Source organism: Suncus etruscus, chromosome 12 (assembly GCF_024139225.1).
Source record: "Suncus etruscus isolate mSunEtr1 chromosome 12, mSunEtr1.pri.cur, whole genome shotgun sequence".
NCBI lineage: Eukaryota > Metazoa > Chordata > Mammalia > Eulipotyphla > Soricidae > Suncus > Suncus etruscus.
The window spans coordinates 96,917,649-96,933,094 of record NC_064859.1 but is presented as its reverse complement, the minus strand read 5'-3'; the positions used below and the strand labels follow the sequence as shown (position 1 = coordinate 96,933,094).

General features: G+C 39.3%; 1 non-coding gene across 1 annotated transcript; it reads right to left on the bottom strand.

The window, feature by feature from the left end:
* Positions 1–14,976: 14,976 nt before the first annotated feature.
* On the bottom strand, positions 14,977–15,109 carry LOC126025447 (small nucleolar RNA SNORA51). The gene has a single exon (XR_007501451.1). It is a non-coding gene; the product is annotated as a small nucleolar RNA SNORA51 (small nucleolar RNA).
* Between the last annotated feature and the right edge of the window lie 337 nt (positions 15,110–15,446).

The window sequence follows — 15,446 nt, the reverse complement described above, 5'->3', positions numbered from 1 at the left end:
GGTGGTCTTAGCTATCAGTTTGGCATGCATTATTTCTCACCTTGGTCTCCTACCTGTGAAGTCTGTTTCTAACTGTGCTTCTCAGAGCAAATATGTTTAGACTTTTAGACTATGGCATTTTGTGACTTGGGACACACCACCACTTGTCTTAATTGAGGAAAGCTTGTATTTTCTTCATCAGAAGGATTCTGACCTGACTCAAAAGACTAGGTGGAATGCTTGGCATAAGTCTCAAGAAAAGGACCTATACAAAGAAAACTATAAAACTCTGCTCCAAGAAATAAGAGATGACAAGCAGAAATGGAAACACATACCCTGCTCATGGATTTGCAGGATTAACATCATCAGAATGGCAATACTCCCCAAGGCATTATACAGATTTAATGTGATCCCTCTAAAGATACCCATGACATTCTTCAAAGAAGTGGATCAGGAACTTTTGAAATTAGTTTGGAACAATAAACACCCTCGAATAGCTAAAGCAATCCTTGGGAAAAAGAATATGGGAGGAATTACTTTCCCCAACTTGAAACTGTACTACAAAGCAATAGTTATCAAAACAGCATGGTATTGGAATAAGGACAGGCCCTCAGATCAGTGGAATAGGTTTGAATTCTCAGAAAATGTTCCCCAGACATACAATCACCTAATTTTTGATAAAGGAGCAAGAAATCCTAAATGGAGCAAAGAAAGCCTCTTCAACAAGTGTTGATGGCACAAATGGCTAGCCACTTGCAAAAAATTGAACTTAGACCCCCCAGCTAACATTATGTACGAAGGTAAAATAGAAATGGATTAAAGACCTCGATATCAGACCCAAAATCATATGTTATATAGAATAACACATAGGCAAAACACTCCAGGACATTGAGACTACAGACATGTTCAAGGAGGAAATTGCACTCTCCAAGCAAGTGAAAACAGAGAAAAACAGATGGGAATATATTAAGCTGAGAAGCTTCTGCACCTCAAAGGAAATAGTGCCCAGGATACAAGAGCCACCCACTGAGTGGAAGAAACTATTCACCCAATGCCCATCAGATAAGGGGCTAATCTCCAAAATATACAAGGCACTAACAGAACTTTACAAGAAAAAAAAAAACATCTAATCCCATCAAAAATTTGGGAGAAGAAATGAACAGACACTTTGACAAAGAAGAAATACAAATGGCCAAAAGACACATGAAAACATGCTCCACATCACTAATCATCAGGGAGATACAAGTCAAAACAACTATGAGGTACCACCTCACACCACAGAGAATGGCACACATCACAAAGAATGAGAATAAACAGTGTTGACGGAGATGTGGAGAGAAAGGAACTCTTATCCACTGCTGGTGGGTATGCCGTCTAGTTCAACCTTTATGGAAAGCGATATGGAGATTCCTCTAAAATCTGGAAATTGAGCTCCCATACAATCCAGCTATACCACTCCTAGGAATATGCCCTAGGAACACAAAAATACAATACAAAAACCCCTTCCTTACACCTATATTCATTGCAGCACTATTTACCATAGCAAGACTCTGGAAACAACCAAGATGCCCTTCAACGGACAAATGGCTAAAGAAACTGTGGTACATATACACAATGGAATATTATGCAGCTGTTAGGAGAGATGAAGTCATGAAATTTTCCTACACATGGATGTACATTGACTTTATTATGCTGAGTGAAATAAGTCAAAGAGAGAAAAACACAGAATGGTCTCACTCATATATGGGTCTTAAGAAAAATGAAAGACATTCTTGCAATAATAATTTTCAGACACAAAAGAGAAAAGAGCTGGAAGTTACAGCTCACCTTAGAAAGATCACCAGAAATAGTGATTAGTTTAGTTAGAGAAATAACTACATTTTGAACTGTCCTAATAATGAAAATGTATGAGGGAAATAAAAGCCTGTCTAGAGTACAGGCGGGGGTTGGGTGGGGTGGAGAGTGATTTGGGATGTTGGTGATAGGAATATTGCACTGGTGATGGGTGGTATTCTTTACATGACTGAAACCCAAACATAATCATGTATGTAATCAATGTGTTTAAATAAAATATAAAAAATATTTATCTTCATTTAAAAGTGGACCAGAAGAGTAGTTTCTAGGACAGAATCAAAACAAACAAAGATTTAGGGGGATAGATGAGCAACAAATGTCCCACAAAGGGGCCAGTATGTGACAAAGCTGAGAGCAATTGGAACATGGTCAGTTGGACTCCATTATTTTCAATAAGGCTAACATCAATTACAGATAGATTTAATGAATCTGGACTCCAGGACTGTCTGACTATAATACTGGGCATGAGATACAAGGGAGCAGGGATATCTATGTATGGTTCAGGTTGAGTCTTGGTGCCACAAAAAGCAAAAATAGAGTTTAGTGTTCCATTGGTATAAAATACCTCCATACCAACTTTACTAACCTCTGGTCATCTAAAGTAATTCTGTGTTTGCTTCTGGACCACTATTTTCATCATCTCTTGTGGGAACAAAGTAGTTTGAGACAAACTTCTTTTTATTTACAGGATCCAAAAGCAAAGGAGAAATTCATCAGATATATGAATCAAACACTTCACATCTTTTACATGAGGGTATGAACAAATTATATCTAGAGGCCATGCTTTCCCAAAACTTGCTTCATCCTATGGGCTTTATCCCCGGAATGCTCTAAGCCAGCAGGTTAGTGAGAGGCCAGCTGAGCCTAAATCCCACTGTCAACAGTTACTTGGTTTGAATGGGAGGAGGCAGCTACAGTGTTTCACTGTGCTCCCCAGTTAAATTGGAGGAGGTGGACTTATTCTAAGTAAATCAGACTACATTTTTGAGTTGTCAAGTCAGCTTGCCTGGGGTGCTTCAAGAGACTCACACGCATGGGAACTCTATGGGAGACAATTCCCTTATTTGAGCTTCGATATAATAATGAGGGTAAGTCTGGGAAGTGGCACTTGGGTTTTGGATAAACTTCAGGATCCTTCGAGTCATCATCACTGCTTTCTTCACAACCAGTGTGGAATCAGATAGTCCCCTTATGTTCCCACAGCTTCCAAAGGTTTTCATCAACTTGGTGGAGGTAATGGATGTGACTTCATTTTACCCTCAACGAGAAAAACACTGTGCCAAAAGTCCTCTGTAAGTAGACAGCTCATGAATCATGAAAAACTGAAATCCCCAAGATGAGACTGATGTGGACAGTTCAGCCTGGAGTGATTGGCCAATTGGTCATTGGCCAATTTCCTGGGCACTGTTTTGCCATTTTAATGACTATAAGTCACCTCATTTCTTTGAATCCAGTTTAGTTACAGTAAAGTGAGTCCCAGAACAAATGCTCCAGAAAAGAATATTGTGCATGGGACAAGTCTCTATTATCTAATAGCAAGGAAAATATTTGTGTAGAACACAGGGAGGGCAGTCCATCCAAGCTTTTGTAACAGGATCCTGGTTCCGTCTTTTGGAGTAGGTCACTCTTTACACCGAGAAACAAGGCCTTTATGTCTGTTAATCTGTTAATGCTTGTGATTCAAGGCATAAGAGAGGTGTCAGGAAATTGCATGTATCAAGCCAGAGCATTTGTCAATAGAAGTATTTATATTGGGGATGAGGTGATTTCTTGGATACTGACTCAAAACTAAGATTATGATGGGAAGAATGAAAAGGCCTTTGGGAGCTTTAGTTTATATCATAGCAGATCTATGGAGGAAGCTGTCAGCTTCTGTGGCAAAAGATCTGTTTCAGATTTTATTTGCATCTAGGTCCAGTGGACATTTTGGGAAAGTGGTCACACATTTCTGATTCTTGCTAGGAATTGCCCCATCACCATTCCCTTGGCAATGCCAGTAGCTAGAGAATATGCATGACTTCTACACTCTCAGTGAGTCTAGGTACATGCTTTATTAGGTATCTCAGGATATTTGATTGTCTCATGAATCCCAAGAAACTCCCCACAATGGATGTTTTAACAAAGTCCAAAGCAGGTAGAGCTTTGAGTCTGGAATATGTAACAATATTCAGAATCATTATAAACCTCTTAACCAACATAAACTCTTCCATGAGAATCCTTCTTGAAAGGGTTGGCATTAGGTACCAACACGTACAACAGAAAGAAGTACTCGTTGGATACTGTAGCCCTGACTTTATTCATTGAAATATCTTCATAACTGAGCAAGGATGGATGTGGGGGTTCATGTGTATACATCTCTCTTAAGAACTTCTCTTCTTTCACAGAAATTGTCCTTGTTTTCGCAGCATGGGAGATGAAATTAAGGAAGAATTGTTGGAAATAATTACATACTTTCAGGTGAACCCTGAGGAATTCAATGTATTCCCTAATTATCTTCTGACAAAATTTCCTAAGTCCTGTGTGAAATTGGGGGTGAGTTACATACAACTAGGCAGTTCTAAAGGCAAGTACAGGCTCCTGAAATATTTTCCCAGGTAGTAAAGCACCAGTCCTGGAGAGAGAAGGGGTGAAATCTCAGCGGAGATAATTGGAGAATCCCCATTGGTCAATTTATGAGTCAATTTATTGGTCAATATAATTTAAAAAAAGATTCTTGGGGCCGGCGAGGTGGCGCTAGAGGTAAGGTGTCTGCCTTGTAAGCGCTAGCCAAGGAAGGACCGCGGTTTGATCCCCCGGCTTCCCATATGGTCCCCCCAAGCCTGGGGTGATTTCTGAACGCTTAGCCAGGAGTAACCCCTGAGCACCAAATGGATGTGCTCTGGAAAAAAAAAGATCCTTATTATAGGAGGGAGTAATGCCCTACATTTCTCTGAGGGTCTCCTTCCACTTACATCTGACGTGTTGTTCTCACCAACTTTGTTCCCTCTCAGGTCTTCTCTACTCTAACCTTTTTTCCTAAGAGCCCTTCACCTCCTGACATGCACAGTCTCTCAAACTCATGGTCAGGTTCTCATATTTTGCTCTACAATCAGCACCCACTTAATCCACTCCCCTACCAATATCTCCTCATCTATAGGCACTGACCCAAAACTGTGAGGTGGATCTTCAGTTTTCAGACATGCACCCTCTCTCGCAGATGAGCATATCCAGTTGATAGTTCTTATTATGTCACCTGACCAAGTGTATTCATCCACAGATCATGGGGCATTGGGTATTGGTTTTGAGATTTATCCCACAATTGATGTACAACCCTATATTTTAGACAGTATCTTTGCCACCAGAGAAGGGAGAATTTAGCATTGGTTTCCATTGATAACCTAACTGGGTGGTGCAGAGGTTATTTAACCATGGAGATACCCATATATTCTTGTTGCTATCATGGTGGTTGGCAAGTCTCTGTCCATTTCAGTGATCAGAATTTGAAGATGTTTATGCAGCCAGGCCAGCGGGGTTAAGCTGCCTTTTCTCCACTTCTAGGAAGTTGCCTACAAAATTTCCTTCAGCCCATACTTTGAATCACGTGAAGACTTCGTGGTGGTGTCACAGCCATTCTTCAGAAAGTCTACTTTGCTGCATAGAGTATGTCTTGGTGGTTCTGAGAGGACATGAGTAGACCCCTCTACAGGCCATGTCTTTGTTCTCCATCATAATATTCTGGGGACTGGCTTAAAAATTTTTGTCTTGAGAATCCCTCCTAGTGTTCTTTATTCTGGCTCTCTCTCCTTTTTTCTGTTTTGGGTATCTATGGAGTTTTGATGTTTTGGTGTTGCAGGTGATTTATATGAAGTGGTGGGAAAAGAGGTAATAGCACGGAGAGTGGAATCTACAGCTTCCCTGTATACTTAACGTGGTCACTCAGGGTAGTGCCTAGGAGGATCAGATCAAGTCTTCCGGGAGCACTTGTGAGACACAAGTTGTTGCATCTTAGCACTTCCATTTGGCAGCTTTCATATTTTACGTGAATCTAACTTTTAAACAACATGTCATGGGAATTAATTACCAATGCCAAATGTCTTGAGAAACTATGGAATTTAAGTGTAAAATGATTTCTCTTTAAAGACAAATGAAAATAATTGCTGACCTTTGTCCAGGTTCTTCACAGTTCCATCTGTTTCCCTCTCTAAAAAAATTTCAGGAGGTGTAGTGTAGTAAAATTAAAACAGTATTATTTAGATATTATGCTAAAGGAAATACAGTAATTTGTTCAAGGATATATGTGAACTTCTCTAGAGGGGAGATAACTGAGACCACTTATATTAAAATAAAGATGTTTCAGATCCAAAATTTGAGGGGTGGGTGTAGATGCTATTATTATACTTTGGAAAGTTGGTTTTACAACTTTACACTCAAATCATGGTATTTTGTGTTAGGAATAATTTTGGGGTCATTGTCGAGGAAAAGTTTTGAATGTTAGTTGGTGCACTTTTATGTTCTAATAAAAATCTCTGTTCCTTCTTGAGATTTTCCTCTCTAGAGGGATTTTAACTTCTGAACTGATGCTAGAATCACTAAAATATATTCTTCCATTCTTGTATCTATAAGTTGTATCCAAAATGTATGCTTTTTTTAATTAGTTTGAGGTTTTTGAGACAATCTTCTCTCAATCATGCCATGGCTATATTCTATGACTAATTGCTAACCCTATCCATACTCATTCTTGCTGCTTCATGGGAATAAAAGGGAGGAAATTAGCAGTGACCAAGCTTCTGAAAGTTTATGTGATCTTCTATATTTATTGCTTTAAATTGACTAAAACCTCTCCTCTGATACATTTTTTGTGATCGGGGGTGACAAAAGGTGATAAAAATGGCTTGGGATAGATTTCTGAACATCCTGACGATTCCATCTATTTAAATAAATTCCAAGGTGGCAAATTTATCCACCAACAAAATCATAGCAAGACACAAAGTATTCATCAGAAAATGCCTTGGAACCAGCAAGGTGTTGAGAAGGAGATCCTTCTTTTTGGGAGATAATTTCTTTTCCTTTTCTTGCAGGAAGATTTCCGTTCCTACGTAACTATGGATTGCCAATACTTCTCATCCCTTATGCAGAATCAAATGGCCATTGCTCTCTGGAACAACATGGTGAGTGTGCAGATTGAGGAGCTACCCACACAGGTAGATGGGATTTCCCCCAGTGACCAATATTGCTGAGTGTCAAAGTCACAAACTTAGTGATACACACCTTATCTTACCTGCTGGGGAATACTTGGGTCATACTGCCATTTCTGGGTGTCTTGGGAGCCATCCTTGGTGAAATTCTCTTGCTTCCATAGCTACATTACGCTATGAAGGCTGTTTGTTCCCAAGGATAAATCTAGATCAAAACCATACAGGGTCAACCAGTAGCGACTCTAGAGACTAGCCCAAAGTCTAAAAACATCACAGCATGAGGCAATGCTTGTATTTTTTATTCTGATTTTTCCTTTGTTGTATGCCCTATTGCTGTGTACACCCTCTGAAAATATAATCTTTCTCTCCTCAGATATCATGTGATGTTAGTTTGTTACTCAGTCACCTTTATGTATGATCATCACAGATAATATATCAGGTCTCAATTTTGGCTTCACATTAACTCATTAGGGTTTTAAAAACAATTTGAGGGAACAATAAATTTTTAAAGACGTTGAAATTTATGTCCAGCAATTTGTTTTCAGAGAACTATTTATTTCTCTCCTGATGATATCTTCAACACGAATATACCTGAACTCATGGGGCTGGAGCAGTGGCGCTAGAGATAAGGCATCTGCCTTGTGAGTGCTAGCCTAGGACGGACCGCGGTTGGATCCCCTGGCATCCCATATGGTCCCCCCAAGTCAGGAGCAATATCTGAGAACATACCTAGGAGTAACACCTGGCGTCAATGGGTGTGTTCCCCCCCAAAAAACCAAAAACAACAACAACAAAAACAAAGAAATACACCTGAATTCTTAAAGTATTTTTATAAAAAATGTGATGGCAGCATCATCTGTATCCCTGCATTAAACTCCTTATTTATTTGCCAGTGATGGCTGGGTTCTGTGAACTTTCTTATTATAATGCCTAGAGCAATGCGAATGAATGATAAATTGCATATTGACATATATGGATGCATTTCTAACACATATAAATTTAGGCCAGATAAGAATTACAGTAGGTAAGTGCATCTTTTTGCATAGAGCTTACCTGGGGTTGATCGCCAGGATTACATATGTCAATCTTGACACTTTTCAGGCTTGATCTGTCATACAAGAGCCAGTCACAGTGACTGTAGCCTAAAAGTAAAAGAAAAGGGCATAGAAAATAAGGTTCCCTGTGTGGGCAGATCGTACTGGAAGAAGTTGTGGGAGGGTGGAACTAGCTGGAAAGTCAAGGATGATTCAGGCCAACATCCCCAATGTTGTTTACATGGAAGTTAGTTCCTTTTCACAAAGTGAAGTTAGTTTCACACCAGCACTTCATTATTATTATTTTGTAAATAATAACAATATAATGTGCAATATTACATATGTGAGCTTTCATTGAAATAAAATAAACAACACCAACTAGTGTCTGCTTAAGGAGAAACTGTATAGGAAGTAAGACACTTGTATTACAGGAGGCCACATGGTCTGTCAATGACCCATTTCAAAGCAAGTTCCAGCAACTAGGTTTATTGAGAATAGCCAAGGGTGTCTCCTAAACATTTCAAGGCATGTCCTGAACACTCCTGAGTATGGTTCAAGCACAATGACCCCCACAGACAAATACATACACATAAATACATGTTTACTTAAAGTCACACACAATAGTAATGTCTCATCTCTATAAATTGGAAATTTATCATCTGGATTCACTCCTGGATAAGCATGACATAAAGTTTCCACAAGAGAAAGGTTTTGAAGACATGAAAACTATGTTCCAAACAACCACAAAGCTCACACAAAAGGAAATCCAGACTGAGCCACAACTTTGTTTTACCAAGGTCAAACAGCCCTAATGATGAAAGGCCAGAAAATTTCACAGAACATACCCAGCCTCCTGGTATTTGACCTCAGTAACCTAGGAGTCACCTCAGACATGCAGTTGGAAACTCCTGGATAGGAAGGAAATTCTGTCAATCTTTCTGCAGTGAGGTTTCTCTTTTTCATTACTTACCTGGGACTTGTCTTTCCACCTTCCCAATGGATATTACACACATACCCCTGAACACATGCAATTGACACTCATACTGGGGGCAGCTTCAAACTGATATGAATAATCAGACAAGGCTGCAAGGTGCCCCACTACCTTTTCTAGCTCTAGCTAAATAGAGATAAATTGAAGGAAGTAAAGAGATATCACTTAAAGGATCACCTATTATTGAAAGACAATAATATCAGATTGCATTTTTGATTAAATCATGATGAGATCCTAATGAAAACAGGGACATTTGTGCCATATTGGATGGAGCATGGAGAAATAGAAAGTCACAAGTGTATTGTGGAGCACTCTAAATAGGAGATTCCTTTAATACTTCTGCCAGTGGTTCAATTTCTCACACCACGCACCATCTCTAAAACTAGGAAGCTACGGCCATTCACTTATGTGGAGAATAGACCATAGCTTTCATTTTCCCACAGCACCCGTGAAAACATATGAAATAATGCTGTCTGTTCAGATAGAAGGGAATCCTGTGTCCAGAAAACAATCAAGTATATGAAGCAGAAGCTCAGAGAGGGGATTGGTTTGGGATGGAAATTTAGAACATGTAGAAGTCAATTACAGATGTCTTATCCCAAATCACAAAGCCAACAGGGAAGTCCCTGAAAGAACAGACAGAAAAGAATACAAATTAAAATTTTTCTTCATTTTTATGAAAGTACCATGGTTTACAATAAGGTTGATACATTAATGCACATGATTCAAGCATCACACACACCACCAGAATGACCACATACTTCAAATATAGGATTAAGGCCTCCTCTCATACTGCCCTACTCTGCCTCGTAATCTCTGATCTCTAAACCAATCCTCCAGTTCTGTTGCTTTTGGTGAATTGTTGTTTCACTCTATGTTTCTCAATAATACATAAATGACACAAGTCTTTCTATTTCCATTCTAGACTGACTGTAAATCTTTACCCAAATGATTCCATCTAGTTCAACTCATGCAACAGCTCACAGCATGATAGCTTTTTCATCTTACTGAATACTCTAGTGTTTGTATATGTTTTTTTTTATCAATTTCTCTATCCAGTCGTCTTTTCTTTAATATCTATTGGTTACATATTTTGGATCTCTTTGCACTGAGGATGGGCACAATGACTTTTAAAAACTATGATAGGTAACCATAGTGGTATTTATGAATTGTTCTGTCTGGAATGCAGAACACCCCAGAGAGGGAAGTTGCCCACTCTATTTTACACAGTCTTCTTTGGCCTGGTCCCAAAATGTGCCTTCACATTTGAAATTTGTTTCCATTTGAAATGTATGTATTATTCTCTACTGATGATCACATAACATTTTTGTTCTTCATCATTTCCTTTTTTTTATTTTCTTAATCATTTTCTAGCCTTGACTATTGAACTTGCATTTACCTTGGTTGTTTAGAAGTTTAAACAGCAGAAATTTGAGTTGACTTGTTTTATAATACTATCACTCAGTGTCGGTTGGTTACTTAAGGCACTGTATATTGGTGAGACTATGAGATTGATTAAATCATTTGGTGCCATAATGTTTTTATTTTGTAACTGCATTTTCAGCTCTCATTTACATTTTTAGATTCCTTACTCTATTAGGCGAGCCCTGACTCATTCCAAGTAAGTTTTGGAATGCTTATTGTCACTTTTGCCATGAGTAGCAAATGAAGAACAAAGGCAAAATTGAGGATATTTAGTCTTCAGAGATGACAACACTACTTTGGAGAGAATAGACCTATGTATATGAGGCTGAAATGTTGGATGAGTTGAATACAGAAGGAGAAGTTATGACATGGATATGACATATGGCTGCCATTAGTGACATTTACCTGAACTTGAGTCAAGTGATGGAGACTAATATTGAATCAAAATGGGTATTAGAAGAGGTTGGGAAGTTTCCTGGGGACCAATAATAGCTCATGTTGGAATTGATAGCATTGATGAGAAAAATCCTGGAGAGAATATGAGAAGCCAAATAAATGACAGGAGGTATCAGATAAGGTAGTTCCTGAGAACACAGAGAAAGAATATAGAGTTAGATGCTACCAATTGTTTTCTGTTTGACCTCCTCAGCATATCCTATGTGGTCTGCCTGTTTTGTCACTAGGAATGAAATGATCATAAGAATTACTCTTCATCAGCTTTAAGAAAATAGAGGAATTATTGTGAAGCTACTCTTGACTGATGCTTAACTTTCATCCTTTCCTTTATGCTCAACTATTCCAAGGTGGCTTTGCTAACACACAGTATAATGTTGCCCTTAACTTATGTTAGTTCACTGTCTTGCCCCACTCCATACAGTTTACATTATGCAGGTCTAGTCTGAGCTGATGTGTCCCCTTCACACTGGTATTTCTCCCATAACATGACAAGCATTCCTCTTCCCTTGTCACAATGAGACTCACAAAAAGTGCTCTGCAATAAGAAAAAGCAAAATCATGGGCTCAGAGTAGTCAGTAGTAAGCAGATCACCTTTCTCTTCCTTTTTTGTCCTAACCTTGAGATCAGGAGCTGACTAGTTCATGATATGCATTGAAGCAAATCACAGAATGGGCAGAAGCTCAATACTCAGAGAAGTGCCCAGTGGTGTTCCACCCCCTCAGAGTGGGCTACATGACAGGATCATCAACCAGTGTATATGCTGATTAAGGAAGAAAGGCAGAAGATTCTTGGCTTGGTTTTTGTATCCAGTAATAATCAAAAGTTTTTCTGGATTTTTTTTTGGGGGGGGGCACACCCGGCATTGCTCAGGGGTTACTCCTGGCTGTCTGCTCAGAAATAGCTCCTGGCAGGCACAGGGGACCATATGGGACACCGGGATTTGAACCAACCACCTTTGGTCCTGGATCGGCTGCTTGCAAGGCAAACACCTCTGTGCTATCTCTCCGGGCCCTTGGATTCTTTTTTTTTTGATACTTTGATAGTTTAATATTCAAGAAGGTGATAATTGCTTGAAAGTACAATTGGTTGAGTCCATGTATTTCTTATTTTTTAATTTTTAATTTTGAATTATGAGAACAAAAGATGCAAAGAAAGAGGACAAGGTAAAGTTACAGTGGAAGGACAATCACCCATAACATAATTTTCAGAAGAAGTCCCCTTGCTGATATCTTAACTTTGAACTTTAAGCCAAAGAACGTTAAGATAAAATAAAACGGAATCCATGTGCAATTATTTTGTCCCTCAAGTCCCCAGATTGTAGCACATTATAATATTTCTTAACAGCACACAAGGCAATCTAAAGCCATCAAACTTATGTAACTCCTTTAACATTAGAGGCATAGTATTTTTTACATTTCCATGTACATGAATATTAGCTTAAGTTAACCTCAAATTTTAAGTGGGTGCGTTTTAAGGATTAGAGTCAAAGGAGCACAGTAAAAATGTTGTTAAAGTGGCAATTGTTGTTTGCATAGGCCCACCAAAATATGAGAGGCATGGAAAGGAATAACCTTGGCCTAAATACAAAGAGATCCTATCCCTGAAGTTTCCTGGCATAAGACCAGCTCTAGGCTTCAGGCAAGTTATCGTCCGATCCAAGACATTGTCTGTAGTGCCAACACACTTTTCACACAGTCTCTGTTGTTGGTATCATGTTTCTGTATTAAAGATTCTGGAATCCGCATGTCCTACATTGAAGTCATGATGTGGAGTGTCTTCTCGTTTCACCTCACCATGAAAGGGCAATGCAGGAAGCCCTGTCCTGTAAGCAGGTTGTTGTTGTTAAGTCTTCTCAGTGTTAAGGGAAGTCTCTTTTGAGCAGGACGATGTCTGAGCAGTGGTAGGGTCTTCCGTGGTAGAGGATTGCTTCCAGGTGATGTTATAGACAAACCTCACAATTAAGGGGCAATACAGCAAGCCCTGTCCAGTAAGCAGGTCATTGTTCTTGTTGTCTTCTCAGTGTTAAGGAGTGTTTCTTTTGAGTAGATAGATGTCAGAGCAGCTGTAGGGTCTTCCCTGGTACAGGAATGCCACCAGGTGATGTTATATACAACCTTGGATGTTTTGTAAATGTCTTCTGTAGATCAAGGGGTGAATGGAGAATGCCCATTCTTCTGAGGCCTCTGCCTGGTCTTTATGTCAATGTTCAGGGTGTAAGGTCTCATTGCACTACAAGATTTGTGTGTTTCCATCTCTATTAGATAAGAACCTATTGGTTTGTATAGTATTTTCCCATTTTAGTGTGCCTAAGCAAACAAGAAATAAAGCCATGTGGTGCTATCAGATATATGGGGTCGTAAGAATATTTCCAACAAGACCCATGACTTGGTTCAAACATAAGTATTAAACTGAGGAATTCTTTCACAACAAATTCCATATTGAGCAGTTCACAAAGAGAAGATAAAAAACATGGGAGGGGGGATCGTCACTGTATAAGAAAATATTCAGCAAAAGTTTATAGACATCAAAGAAAACACCCATAAAATGTTGAAAACATATAAGTGTCTTTTTTATGCCTTTTAAAATAGTTGGGTGAGTGTTAACTCCAGGGCACCACTTTGGTCTGTGACTTAGGACTCTACAGTACTTAAGTTAGAAAGGGTAAATGAGGAGTAATGATGATAGGAATTAAAGAAGTTAAAGAGAAATATGAACTTATGAAGGGGTATGCAAAAGGGCAGAGTACAAAATGGACATTCTGCATACATAAAAACATAATTCAATGATAGCGAGTACTATTAATGTTTCTTGTGTGAGTACTATTAATGTTTCTTGTGTGAGTACTATTAATGTTTCTTGTGTGAGTACTATTAATGTTTCTTGTGTGAGTACTATTAATGTTTCTTGTGTGAGTACTATTAATGTTTCTTGTGTGAGTACTATTAATGTTTCTTGTGTGAGTACTATTAATGTTTCTTGTGTGAGTACTATTAATGTTTCTTGTGTGAGTACTATTAATGTTTCTTGTGTGAGTACTATTAATGTTTCTTGTGTGAGTACTATTAATGTTTCTTGTGTGAGTACTATTAATGTTTCTTGTGTGAGTACTATTAATGTTTCTTGTGTGAGTACTATTAATGTTTCTTGTGTGAGTAATATTAATGTTTCTTGTGCAATAGCCCCCGCGCGATTCTGAAAATATAGACTGGACAGAGATTACCAGTGACTTCAAGAACCTGGGAGGCCAGAAGTTCAGAGCCCCACCCAGACCCTCCCTAAGGAGCTGAATGGATAATGGGGGAAGGCCTAGGGTACCTTCAAGCTCCACCAAGGGACCCAACTCACCGGCTTGCCCAGGCATGTGGCCTGGGAAAGCCCTGGAGATCTGGAGCAAGGCAGTAGAGGGGTGCTGGGGTTACCCAAGTCCCGCACCTCCACCAGGCCTGGTCAAGCAGGCCTCCGGCATGGCGGGGGCCTGCCAGACCTCCTCCTGCTAGACTCCCGGCTCCCAGAAAGGAGAGATCCTTCAAGAAGCTGGGAGGCCAGAAGTTCAGAGCCCCACCCAGAGCCTCCCTAAGGAGCTGAATGGCCTCTGGATTCTTATTGCTCCTAAAATGTTTCAGGAAAAGCTTCCCTGTACCCAAAAGTCAGTGGGCCTAAATAATGCCACATTTCCATAGTCAATCCTCTCCCATGAGACTTAGGCTGCTTGACCCTGTATTACTAGAATTGGCCACTTTTGGCCCCTAAAAAGTATTTGAACGGCCCCCTAAATCTAAAAATTCCTTGAAAAAGCTTAGGAGGAATGTAACAAAAGGGTCATTAATAAATGACTTCAGATTGATCCTGAAAATACAATTATCAAACACCTTATTTAATAAAATACAATGGTGACTGTACTCACGTCCATTTTTGAAGATTGTGCATACATACATCCTCTCCTAGAAATCTGAGTCTTCATGGTTAAATTCCTGGTACAGACCCTGGTCTCAGCTTGTTCCTATTTGCTTTCTGATCTACTTGTTGACTTAGAACTCTGTGATCTCTAAGGCAAATACACATTTTTGTCCCCCCATTCACAATACAGACCAGGCAAAGGGCCTGGTCTGAGGTGTCTATGGGGAGCATTTACTGTGCCTAATCTTTCTATACAGTCAGTGTAAAGAACACAACCTGTGGTAAGCATTGGGAGGCCTTTTCTTTTTTTTTCTTTTTTCTCGCAGAAGCTGAGAAGCTTCTGCACCTCAAAGAATATAGTGCCCCAGATACAAGAGCCACCTACTGAGTGGGAGAAACTAGTCACCCAATACCCATCAGATAAGGGGTTAATATCTGAAATATACAAGGCACTGACACAACTTTACAAGAAAAAATTATCTAACCCCATCAAAAAATGGGGAGAAGAACTGAACAGACACTTTGACAAAAAAGAAATACAAATGGCTAAAAGGCACATCAAAAATGCTCCACATCACTAATCATCAGGGAGATGCAAACCAAAACAACTATGAGGTACCATCTCATGCCACAGA